Below are 10,855 nucleotides of genomic sequence, written 5' to 3'. Positions count from 1 at the left end.
CTGTTATGGAATTCACTCATGCTCTTCAGATGCAGGGCTCTCCTCACTAACATCAAACAACTTTTGGGATGTCAGTGTTTATGTGCCTCCCAGGCTGCCCACAGTTTTTGACAGACTCAACAACACAATCACCCAAAGAAAATAAATTTTCAGCTAAGAACATTCATTTCCCTATTTGTTAGCATGGTTCACAGCCTCATGGCAGTGGAATTTTCACAGGAATGTGGCTCCACCACTGGAGGAAGTGAAGACAGGATCATTGAAATGTGATCTTCAAAGAAATAGAGGTCATTATTTATACTCTTCATTGTTCCCCAGATATGGAAAAACACTTTGTTTTGCTAAAAGTGAATTACTAACATGAAGACTTTGAAATGCTTGTGCCATATAATTCAGAGGAGGCTTCCTGAGTTCCACGACAACTAAAAAAGGATGAAAAATATGACTTCTAGTAATTTTGTCTCTATTGAACTCTTTGGATGCCATCTTCTGATATGAGGCCCAGTATTTGCTAAATTTCATCCCCAGTCCAGGCCTATGATGGACTACTTTAGCAGCACCTGTATACACTGTATGTGAGCCACACCACTCTCTGTTATCTCAGCTCTCTATTTGCCTAGAGCAATAAACAGAAAAAAAAAAGAGTTGAAGAAAATATAAAATATTTTCCCTTTTTTTTTTTTTTCAAAAAAGCCAGTAGTAAATTACATGTGTTAGAACAGGCCTGAGAACCAAGTTTAAATCAAACAGTTATAATAAAAAGTAGGACAAGGTAATAGCTACTAACCATAATTCAAATTGTGACCTGTGTTTAAAACTGGCAAAAAGAAAAGTCTAGAATATAAGCCTTATTTTTTTTCTGCTTCTGAAGCAAAAGACAGAATGGGAATGAGTTCAACCTACTCCAGTTACTGCTAGATGATGGATGACTCCATTCATTCAACTTGCAGCATTCCCTGGGGTTGCCAAGATTCGGAGAAGACAAAAACTCCCCCAAATTCCAGCACAGGTCTGCAGCCTTTGCACCTCCTGCACAACTGCAAAGCTTGGTGTCCCTTTGGGAAGCACTCTGGAGCATGGGACACTGAAATGCCCATGTGGGCCTTACCAGCATTGAAAAATGTCCATTCAAAAAAGTATTGAAGCTTTACCAAATCTGGCCTCTGAACTTCAGACTTGGCGGTTAAAGCCCCAAGCAAACAACAATATTCCAACAATACTGTTTTTCCAGTGCCTCGAAGGCATTTTTAGGCTTCTGGTTCTGGCAAGGGAAACTTCCTCTGTTCTCCTGGTGCTCCTGAAATGGAGAATAGTTCCTGCAAGCAAAGAGGAAGAAAGCTGCAGTCACATGCAGTGTCACACAGATGAAGTCATGCACTGGCATAACAGTGAGTGTTGTCAGTTGTCAAAGGCCATCTGTAGCCAGCAGACTTGAACTGTCATCCTGGAAAAAGATGCAAACAAGCCTAATGGGAGATTGCATTATCCTCTTCCTGGCATTCAATCAATGAAGCTTGTTCCCTGAACAGATATAGAAAACAAAGGGACACATTCTTTCATTCTCTTTTTTTCCTTCTTTAAAAAGAAAATCATTATTTTTTCGCAGTTGCTGTTTTCAAAATGTCAGGAAAAATAGGAAGAACCAAAGAACTCCAGAACTGAAGAGTCACTAGTCAAACATGGCTTGTGTGTACTCGTTTGCTCCTACAGGGAGAGGGATTGCTCCACTGTTTGTGGAATCGATTCAGTTTGATTGGATCATTTAGGGGCGTTCTGTGTAAGCAATTTGACACGCTGTTTGTGTGCTTTCCCTGGTCTTGGAGGTGTGGGGACTTATTTTACAGCGTCAAACGCTGTGGGAACTGCTGGGGAAAGATACTAAATAGGAGATCCATTCCTTGAAGCAGGAAATGGAGACACACTTAGAAATGATGCATTAAGTGTTCCCGAGGGAAAGCAGTGACGGCTCCCAGTACATTTTGTGTCGCTCCAGCTGGTGTCAGATTCCCAAACCAACCTGCAACAGAAGCCAGATGTGCTGGGGAGAAATCCCATCCTACCACGTGTAGGCTCCTAGGATGCACGAAGGGAAATATTCCGAGTCCGTGTTCCGGGAGGCAAAGACAAATGTGCTTGTTTGGTTGGTCCTAGTGCAGGCAGGGGCCAAAGAAGAGGAGCACTGAAAAGTGAAAAATGAGTCTTGGGATCTGTGCCTGGTACTGATGCAAATGAAGGTGAAACTATACAAACAGGAACACAATCAGACCATTCATCACTCCTTCATTAGCAGCTTTTCTTTGCAACTCCATCAGGAAAGAAAAAAATCTTCTTTCTTTTTATGAAGGACTAAGAGGGTTGAGAAGAAAGCCTAATTGGTGAGTGCGGGGCATGCACACTGTAAGGGCGTTTGTAATGCAAATGCGGCAGCCCCGAATCCATAGGTGGTGTTAGTGTAATTCAATTTACACAGCCTTTGTCCCGCGGAATCTCACTGAGCATGTGATAGGGAACCTCAGCTTGTGGCTAAACAGTGCCTGCCACAACCAGAAAAGCTTCCAGCCGCCGCGCTAAGATACACATCTACACTTGGATGAAACCAAAGGCAGTCATCCTGCTCAGATTTACAGGAAAGGTCAGATTTCCAGAACACTCGCAAATCTAATGTGCTGGCCTTGCTTACCACAGGAACACCATCACTAGTGGAGAAAAATGATTGCTTTAAAGTCTTTTGCATTCCTTTAACAGAAGAAAGTTTTTCCTCTTCTATTCCCCTGGGTGATCTAACACCACAGCTCTGTTTACATATACGTGGATTACACTCTGGGCTCCCAGACTTCCACACTGTGAACATTCCTGCCACTCCCCATTAAAACAATCTGACCTGAGCTTTTTACAAACCTGTGTCAAAATTTTCCATGCCATTGGCTGCAAATTTTGGCGAGCTTTTGGGCAAGAAATGATTCAGCTGTTTCCAGGAAATAAGTCAAAGGGAAAAACACACTGTCATGGTGACAGTAAAAAGGAAATTCTTAGAGTATTTAGAGGGTTGGGTTCTGGGTTGTTTTGGTTTTTATCTGGAAGAGTATGTAACTGGTAAGGTGCATCTTGTTGTCCCTGAAATAAATATATAAATATCAGAATAATAGAGAATCACTGGTTTGGTTTGTGTTGGATCTTAGAGATCATCTTGTTCTACCCCCTGCCATGGGCAGGGACACATTCCACCATCCCACACTGCTCCAAGCCCTGGCCAGCCTGGCCTTGGACACTGCCAGGGATGGGGCAGCCACAGCTTCTCTGGGCAACCTGTGCCAGGCCTTCACCAGCCTCACGGACAAGAATTCCCTCTGTGTATCTAAATTTCCCCTCTTTCAGTTTGAAGCCATTCCCCCTCATCCTGTCACTCCAGGATGTCACACTGATGAAGAGTCCCACTCTATCTTCCTTGTAGGCCCCTGCAGATCCTGGAAGGTGCTGGGAGGTCTCCACAGGTGAGGTGCTCCAACCCCTCATCAGCTTTGTGGCGCACTCCAGGATGTCACACTGATGAAGAGTCCCACTCTATCTTCCTTGTAGGCCCCTGCAGATCCTGGAAGGTCTCCACAGGTGAGGTGCTCCAGCCCCCTCATCAACTTCGTGGCCTCCTTTGGACTTTCTCCAGCAGTTCCATGTCCTTCTCATGTTGGGGGCACCAGAACTGTATACAATATTCCAGGTGGGGTCTCACAAGAGCAGAGCAGAGGGGGAGCATCACCTCCCTCAGAAGAATTCTAACTCAGATGTACATTGTAGAGTTTCTTGAATTTGGAGCCCTACATTTCTAGAGTTTTTACAGCTCTGTATGTAATCAGGCAGTGCAAGCACTACCCACCTGCAGGACTTTGATCACCAATGCTGAAACCAGGTGCTAGAAGATGAAGGCACTGAAAATGAGGTCAGGAACCTGCTTTCCCCTGTCCTGCTCAGGGTAACCTCCTCCCCAGTGCAGAAGGCAGCTGTTCTCTCCAGATTGACACAAGGATGTTATGCAGGAAGTGAGCAAAAAGGGATAAAATATCTTGCCTGCATAGCCCCACAGAGCTGATTCTGTCTATTAAAGATTTCTTCTATTAAAATAAAATAAAGCATTGCCAGGTTACCTAGAGAGATCACAGATGGGGACTTGGGGCAGCACAGCTTGTTTCTTACTTCTCCCTCTTTGTTGCCATCATAACACTTGTATCACACTCACTGAGCTGCTGATCTGTGGTGTGGCAGGGCTGGATTTTAACCACAGGGAGAAAAGCAGTGGCTGAGTGTTCAGCTCAGGCTCTTTGGAGGAGTGCCTCGTACCACACTGGGTCCTGCCTCTGGACTCACAGAGCAGCCCTGATGCAATTCCAAGTGTGCTTGCATGTCAGCTGAAACACTGAAGGGAAATGATTACTTCAAAAAGAAAGTGCAAAAATACCAATAATCCATAAGTAATTTGCAGGACTGCTTCAGGAAAACTAACAGAGCCATAGAAATACCATTAAATTCTGTGGAGGCACAAGGAGGAACAAAAGAAATTCAAGACCAAAAGGGATTAAGCCTTTGGAAACAGCCCAACAGCCAAGGATTCTTTGGATTTAAGGTCAGCCTTAGCCACTGGCTGCATTGCAGAAATCGTATCTGAACAGATTAGAATAAATGCAGATTTCAGCATTGTGGTGCCTGAGCCTGAACACTTGCCAGCCCTGCCCTTGATTTGACTTCTGCTTAACTCCTTGCCAAGTCTGAACAGCACTTCTTCAATCATGGCTGATCAATAAGGATCTTTTATGCATGAGCTGCTCAATTATGAAATATATAATACAGATGGGTGACAACAGGAGACAGAGGAATTCAGAGGAGAAAGCTGAACCTGAACACATGATGCACTATTGATTTGTGCAGTGGGTGCTTGTGTACCTGGCTGCCACAGAGAGTTGGTAGTACAGACATGCAGATGTGATTCCCAGATTCAAATCCTAGTGAAATCAAAAAGGTGGGTGGAAGTTTGGCTAGAGCTGGGGGCTATCACAAACATCCATGCCAAAGCAGTTCAACAGAGGTGGCCAGGCCCACACATTCACACGTTGCTCTTGCCAGTTTGGAAGGGACTCATTCCTTTCAACCATACAAAACAACAGCAATCAAAACTGGAGAAACAACTGTCCATGGTGGTCCCAAGCCATGCACAGGCTGCAAACCTTTAATTGTAGCTAAAATTAGCACAGCTGATATTTATCAACCTGGATTTCCTTCAGGCTCTGCCTTTCCATCTCCCTTCACATGAAAAGAACATGCCTGTAGAACACTTTAACAGGCACAGCTGCTGAACCTGTTGAAGCATGACTCAGAGTGAAACATGAACTGCACAGCAGGAAAACAGAGCCCTTGCTCTGGGATTTCACAGGCCTGGATCCCAGCTCATCATTATTCACATTTGACTCCAAGGAGAAGCTGAGGCAATGACCAATATGCAAGTGACCCTAGAGAGGCCTAAAAGGACACAAACTGGGACCAGGAACAACACAGGGGGCTGAACACTGGACAGTTCAGTTCACTCTCTCTACAGTGGAAATCCTCACAAACTGGAATCATATGCAAGGTACAACATTTCTTCAGTAAAGAATTCAGGAGAGACCTCTTCTGAGACCTCCCTGAGGTTCAGTTCTGATAAAAAGGAAGGAACAGTTAGTTTGGCTGACTCAAGTTTGTCTATTTTTCTGCTTTTTTAAGTGAAGCTGACTCACATTTTGTAGATTGTTAGTAAACAAATTTTCAGAAATAAAATAAAGAAGGCCACAGAGAAAAGTAATGAATATTTCTGATGGGCATTTCAACTTTACAGGCCTTTTGCAGGGCAGTCTGTGAGAAAATAACATGGTCACATGGCCTCTTGAATTAAGAGGTACTAAAGCCTCCTCCACTTATGCAAACATAACTGGATTTAAAACTGGATACCTAATTAAACTTCACAGATTACATCAAAATCATTAAACCCATCTTTTTTTCTCACACATCGTTCTCAGGAATTTGTTTTAGTAGTATCAAAACAGAGTTACTGCTGTTTTGATGCAGTTTGAACATCCCTTTTAGATGACCCAAGACATGATCCCTTCCACTTCAGCATCCTTCCTTGCCTAGTTGCTGATGCTTGTGCAGCCCTTAAAGATATTCTACAAAAATTCCTGGCCCCACCAGCATTTGTTATTCACAACTGGTAAAGCTTTTCTTGTAGCACACAGAATATTTTCCCTGTATTGAAGTGGGAAAACCAGAACTGGATGGATCTTTACTGAAGCCTGAGATACAATTCATAGAAACAAAAACTAGCTTTAAGCAAGCCCAGCTTGTTTGACTGAGACCTGGAAGTTCCTTGGCTGCAGCAATCCTGAGGAGAGTTTGCCATGGGCTAATTTTCCCTGTTTCTGGACAGTCTAGTTCAGGGTCAGGTTGGATCCCTGGAAGCCACACTGCCATTTCCAGTGCAGATATGGCACTTGCTAAAGCCCGTGCATTCAGCCTGAAGTCATCAGGATCTGTCAGGATTCCATCACCCTGGATTTACATTTTTTTTTTTAAGCTGTCCTTCCAGGTGCTACAGCTCAATATAAAGCAAAAGAAAATCAACTCAAGTTTCTTTAGTCCAGGGACAATAACAGTAGTGAGGTACCAACAGTCCTTACCAACAACTCTTATTTCTACATCCTCAAAAACCAAGATATTCTTGAGAAGCCCTTGTGAGGGAACTAATAGTGAGTGCTGCTGGGTAATTCTGGTCACTAACATATTCTTGGGAAGCTCCTAGGCAGCAGCCAAGATGATCCATGTGCAGAGAGGTCCTTTGGGCTGGATGTTGGTCTGCAGGAAGAGACCAATCTCAAAGCGTGTGCACAAAAGAACAGATGTTCTGCTGCAGCAGAAAGGAAGGGAAAGTGTTACCACAGAGGTAACAGGTGTGTTAGCACTGTGACAGGGAAGCCTCAGAACTCGTGTGCAGCAGGAGATATTTCTGGAAACACAAATATTTCCATGTAGTGAAGTCTCCATTTCCCAGGACAAGGAATAATTTCTCATCTACAGTTCAAGAACAAAGTTATAAGGCATAGTCTATGTTCATGAGAAAAATTTTTATCACACAGGGTAAATGGAGATTCCCTTAATGGACAAAATCCATTGAAACCCCCCATGAAGGGTTTTCTGTTCTGTCAATGCCACCAAGAGTGATGTCAAAGACACAATATATACCAGAGGTCCAGCTGGAAAAAAATCCTCCTTGTTTTTAGTCCAGGGAAAATTCAGAATTAGAACTGAACTTTAGAAATTAAGCTTTTAGTGGGATTCCCACAGACCTTCAAACAGCTTCTAGATAAGAGAGAAGTTAAGATTCAAATTAAAGGTTCTCTTTTAGGTCCCCCTCTGTGCCTGAAAATGTCTGTCATACATGGAATTATCCTATCCTGAAATGTGACAGTTCAAAAAGAAACATGAGCATCTCCCAGGACCATGCTCAAAGCAATTGGGAGTGGCTTTTCTGGTTTGGGGAAGTGAATTCAATGCCTGCCAACATCAACACCTCAGGCAGAACTGCAGCTGTTGAAACTATAATGCCTGTGTTCCTTACATTCAACTTTTACCTCAAAAACTACTAATGGTCATAACAGTTACACTACTTGGGACTAAAAATGAGAGTGAGCCAAATGAGTAAAAAGCAGTGAATTTGAAACAGATTTCCAATTATGAGTAGCCTCTTTTAGAAACTTCAGGTTAAATGAACCACAGATGCAATGTGTTTATGGCCATACTGGAAATTATGGAAAGACTGGAAGAGCCCAGTGTCTCCCAGTTTATTTGGAATGAACACAGTTTGCCAGAAGAAAAGGATGCCTCTGTCAGTGAATGTGCACTCTCAAGGACAGCAGTGCACCTTAGTTTGGTATTCTTATTCTATCATAAGAAAGATTAAGATATATTTCTATTAGATCAACACTGTCTCAGCACTAGGGAAATATTTATCCTTCCAGTTTCTTCTAAGATAGGTGCAATTATTATTGTAATTTTACACAGGGCAGAATGGTAACAGAGACAAATGAGGTCCCTTAATTACCACCCACTGGAAACCTGACAGTATTGTTTCAGGTTAAACTTTGTTCTGCAAGCAAATGTGTTTATTTAGCATTTATCTCTGTCCCAGAAGCCTCGAGCAGCTCAACAGGTATGTTTGGAAATAGCTGCTTCTCTGTGTCTGGGGCTTCAGCAACTGATGCACCCAAGTGATGCAGGCCCTGCAGAGCTTCCAGCTGTGCAGAGGGCTCAGACAAGGACATGTGCAGTCAGGAATAATCCCCTCAAGTCCACAGACAGCCCAAGTAATGTCTATAGCCACTGACTTTAGGGGGAGACTCTCTTAAAGGCTCAGGGTGTCAGGCCTGGAACTAAGTTTCATTTACACTATCAGCAAAGCAAGATTGGTATTTACTGCAGAGAGCTCTTACAAGGGTTGTATAATGTTGGCAGAGTGCTGTGAGCATGAAATATGCCTCATATCATTAAATATGTGACAGATGTACCTGCAGAGAACTCATTAATTCTGATTTCTATTCCTGTTAGTCTAGAAATATTAGCATCTAATTGTTAGTTTCTAAAATATTCTGACAAACTTTTTTTAACTGAAAAACTGTGTCAGCATTTATTTTGGAATATCAGATGAAGTCTCTTCTCTTGTATGCCCCTCAAGTAATGTGTTACAATAACCTCAATTACCTAACAGAAAATGGAGGTGCCTCAGCAGCAAGGCTTTAAGGAGGAGCTGGGAGATCTCTGCTCTGTAAATCCAAATGAAGAAACCCTCAGTGGCATAAGGAAATTCTGAAAATGAAGGCCAAATCTGCTGCATGTGTGAGACACAAGCACTATGGCAGCTCTGTAAATATTCTGAGGTTTTACTGCAGTGCCCATCAAGGAGCAAAGGGCTGAGTGGGGACACAGCCAGCAGCAGTGTCCTGTGCACTGCAACTGCAGTCTGCCAGAAAGAAATCCAAAGGAATTTGCATATCTTCTTTCCTTAAAGAGCATCTAGTGGAAGAAAGACTGATTTTCTCTCTTCTGATGCTTTTTCCCCCTGGAAGTCTCAAGATCAGTTCATTCTACACAGAAACCAGTGCCTGGAAGCAATACCAATAGCTGTGTACAAAACCCTGCAAAAATGAATTTATCCATCTTAGTGGCAGACAGAGCTCACCCCCCCAAACACTGCTTCCCTGGAAGGGACAGCAGGACACCACATGCTCTTCTGTATAACAGCATATGGGGACCAGGAATTTACTGGAGGTTTCCCCAGACTGCAGCTTTGGGGACAAAATCTTCTATCAGCTTAGACCACTCAGTCTGCCTTGCTGGCATCTGTTGACTTGAAAGCCTGACAGAGGAAAACTTCATTTAACCAGAAAGGTACCAAAAAATGGGTATTCAGCAGCAGTACCTTTGTGAACACTGAGTAAGAAAACCAAACGGTACCATGAAATAGAAACACAATTTGCACCAATTACAACCCTGGTCAATAGCAAAGTTGGAAATAAACTTACTGGCCAACAGATCTTTGCAGGAAACGAGCTGTTTAATTATTTAATTATTTGGGGAGGTAACTAAAGAGAAGGGAAATGCACAGAGCAAACAAGCAGGAATGTAAACATTTGCATAGTGTGGCAGCACAAGTGTGGACAGGAGAAACCCCGGTGTGGGTTTGCTGAGCTGTTTCCCACAGTACAGGTACACAGCAGGGAGGTACTGCATTTGCATAGGCTAACCAGGGCAGTTTTCCCTCTCTGCTCACCTCACTGCCAATTATTAATTTTTAATTTGATTGTTCTGTTGATCTGGAACACAGGTCTGTCTTGCTGAGGCTGAGGGTTCTCTTTCTTTATGGAATATTATGCTCAAACAGTCTCCAGCAGTGACTGGGAAGCCTCTGCCAGTGACTCCAAAAGTCTCAGCAGCTTTTTCTCCCTCAGCTGCTCAGTGAGCAGCAACAATTTCCATAGGATCTGAGGGGTTTTACTGCCACAGTTTTATTTTTAATTCTGCCTAAATATTCACTGGCTACACATCTACCTTTGCCTCCTTTTTGTTTGATTAGGAATTTGGATCAGCACAGTGTGATATCTGACCATGAACAAGAGCTCAGGCTCTGCCCATTCCTTCAGTACCTTACCCACTGCAATTTCACAGAACTCAGAGTCCCAGCTGAGTGGGATGAAAGTCTTTGAGATCTGTTTCTAAGCAGTACCACAACTCAGAAGCCTCTAACAATATTTGTTCTTTGGGAAACCAAACCAAATTTAGGTTCTTAACTAGCATCACTGAAAAAAAAAAAAAAAAAAAAAAAAAAAAGTAGCTTTTTCTGTGAAACAAATCATGGTGCATAAGCAAATGGCATATTGAATTTCTGAACTACTGCTAAGCAAGGAAGCAAACCTTAGGAAAGGATAACATTGTTGCTTTGAAGTGCAGTAAAGCTGAGAAAATGTTTTTGACAGGTCTTAGGAATGGACTTCTGCTCAGCTTGGCACATTTTCTTTGTGCCATCCTGAACTATACTGAGAATTACAAAGAGAGCACATGGAAGAAAAGAGACAAAGGGGCTTGTAAAGGGTCACATAGTTCAACAGAAGCCATAGAATAAATGGAAATTATAGACACAGTTTCATACTTTCAATCCTACGTAGAACTTCAGTGACATGCCATTTAGGCTGTGTGTTAAACATCCTTAGGTAGGTAACAAGTGCTACAATACACTGAAAACAACACATTTTAAGCAACTTTTATTCCATGTACTCTGCGGGATTTT

The sequence above is a fragment of the Onychostruthus taczanowskii genome, unplaced genomic scaffold (genome assembly GCF_017590055.1).
Source record: "Onychostruthus taczanowskii isolate IOZ18803 unplaced genomic scaffold, ASM1759005v1 scaffold55, whole genome shotgun sequence".
Taxonomy (NCBI): domain Eukaryota; kingdom Metazoa; phylum Chordata; class Aves; order Passeriformes; family Passeridae; genus Onychostruthus; species Onychostruthus taczanowskii.
Note: the sequence above shows the minus strand (reverse complement) of the source record.